This window comes from Schistocerca serialis, unplaced genomic scaffold, assembly GCF_023864345.2.
Source record: "Schistocerca serialis cubense isolate TAMUIC-IGC-003099 unplaced genomic scaffold, iqSchSeri2.2 HiC_scaffold_1235, whole genome shotgun sequence".
Classification (NCBI taxonomy): domain Eukaryota; kingdom Metazoa; phylum Arthropoda; class Insecta; order Orthoptera; family Acrididae; genus Schistocerca; species Schistocerca serialis.
In genome coordinates, this window is record NW_026047442.1 from 135,001 (window position 1) to 137,500 (window position 2,500).

Sequence of the window (2,500 nt, forward strand, 5' to 3'; positions counted from 1 at the left end):
ACGCGAAGAGCACCGCAGTTGCGGCGGTGTCCCGATCTTCCCCTCGGACCTTGAAAATCCGGGAGAGGGCCACGTGGAGGTGTCGCGCCGGTTCGTACCCATATCCGCAGCAGGTCTCCAAGGTGAAGAGCCTCTAGTCGATAGAATAATGTAGGTAAGGGAAGTCGGCAAATTGGATCCGTAACTTCGGGATAAGGATTGGCTCTGAGGATCGGGGCGTGTCGGGCTTGGTCGGGAAGTGGGTCAGCGCTAACGTGCCGGGCCTGGGCGAGGTGAGTGCCGTAGGGGTGCCGGTAAGTGCGGGCGTTTAGCGCGGGCGTGGTCTGCTCTCGCCGTTGGTCGGCCTCGTGCTGGCCGGCGGTGCAGGATGCGCGCGCCTGCGCGGCGTTCGCGCCCCGGTGCTTCAACCTGCGTGCAGGATCCGAGCTCGGTCCCGTGCCTTGGCCTCCCACGGATCTTCCTTGCTGCGAGGCCGCGTCCGCCTTAGCGTGCTCCTCCGGGGGCGCGCGGGTGCGCGGATTCTCTTCGGCCGCCATTCAACGATCAACTCAGAACTGGCACGGACTGGGGGAATCCGACTGTCTAATTAAAACAAAGCATTGCGATGGCCCTAGCGGGTGTTGACGCAATGTGATTTCTGCCCAGTGCTCTGAATGTCAACGTGAAGAAATTCAAGCAAGCGCGGGTAAACGGCGGGAGTAACTATGACTCTCAAATGCCCACCTGATGCGTAATATATGGACCCTCTCGATCCACCCCTTAGCATCCCCGCGATGTCGGGTGGATGATGGTTCGATTAGCCTCTCTGTGGGAAATCCGAGCTCTGGCCTTCAAGTGGCGGGGGTCGTAAGGGGTGCTAAGAAAGGTGTAATTCTTTTTGAAGCTCTCCGACCGACAGAGCAGGGTGTCTTTCGAGGCTTGGGGGTTACCTCCCCCCCTGCCTTTTGTTTGCAGCTGGTGCAAGTAGTAGAAGAAAACAAGGTACCAGGCCTCCCACTGGAGTGCCTGTGCCAGCTGACGAGCTTTCCAGCCAGCCAACCAGTGCGGGTCGAGCGCCGCTCCCCGCTGTCTGCCCTGAATGTTTGCGGTCCTTTTCAACAAAGACCGGGCTCGGCGTTCATCGCCGTCGTGCCCACCCTGATGCCGCCAACGCGGAAGTGCAAACGGAAAGGAAGAAGGCCAGGTGGTCGCAAGAAGAGTTGCTCCGTCTTGCGCATGCTGAGGCGACTTTGTCCCTCCAAGGTTGCCGGTTCTTTAACCAAGAGCTGGCCAAAGCCTTCCCAGAGCGCACACTTGAATCTATCAAGTGTCAGCGCAGGGTGCAGGCCTATAAGAACATGGTGGCCAACTTTGCTGCTGAGCTCTCAAAGGGAGACGAAGATCATCAGGCCTCTGTAGACGGATCTGCTGTGGGCTCTTCCTCACCACAGTCATCTTCTCCGGGGGAAGATGCCGATCGTGCTATCTGGTCCCTGTTAGCTGAGTTGCCCTCCTCGGGCCCGCATTTCCGCTCACTTGATGCAGTTGTGGCCTTGGGCCCCACTGCTAGCCGGAGTACCATCCAAGCCATGCTTGTTCCCGCTCTTGAAGAACTAGGTAGCAGGGAACCACTTGTTTGTCAAGCTCCTGGTAAGGAATTTCAACAGCCGCCGGAGCGGAAGCGGGCGAGAAGAAGGTGGGAATATGCTGTAGTGCAGCGTGCTTTTAAGAAGAATCCAGCACGCTGCATTAATGGTCTTCTCGATGGCACACTTCTCCATCAGCCACCCACCATCCCGGGGCTGATTGAGTTTTGGAGGGATCTCTTCACTCCTCCTCGTGTCAGGTCTCGGCCTCCACGTGGGGAGGGTCTCTCAGGTAAGTTGTTGCCATTTTGCAAGTGTGTGCCCTTCGAAGTTCTATGGGCGCCTATTACTGCAGAAGAGGTAGCTGCAGCTCTTCCCCCTCGCAACTCTGCTGCAGGCCCTGATCGCCTTACACCATCCCAGTTACGTCGCCTTCCTCGTGAGGCTCTTCTTAAATTCCTCAACCTCCTACTCCTCTCACGTTCCCTCCCATCCCGTCTCCTACAGGCTCGTACCACCTTGCTGCCCAAGAAGACCGCCGTAGCATCCCCCGCTGACTTCCGACCTATCACAGTGTGTTCGGTGCTGACCAGGGTCTTTCACAAGGTCCTGGTTGGCCGCCTTATGCGTCACTGTGCCTTGGACGGTCGTCAGCGGGCTTTCATCCCACAGGATGGGATGCTCCATAACACCTTTCTGCTGGATCTGGCGATGACCCAGGCACGGAGCACCGCCAGCTCGCTGTATGTAGCATCGCTGGATGTGTCAAAGGCCTTCGACTCGCTGTCCCATGGTGCCCTAGGTCCTGTGCTTAGGGCCCATGGTCTGCCGGTCGAGTTCATTGACTACATCCTGGGGTGCTATGAGGCGGGCTCGACGGTTATCTGTGGTGCTGGGAAGTCGTCAGATCTAGTGCGGCCTTCGAGGGGTGTGCG

The 2,500-nt window shown here is 58.3% G+C and overlaps 1 pseudogene; it reads left to right on the top strand.

The window, feature by feature from the left end:
- The window catches only part of LOC126436356 (large subunit ribosomal RNA), a 7,741-nt pseudogene that overhangs the window by 2,166 nt on the left and 3,075 nt on the right, over positions 1-2,500 (top strand).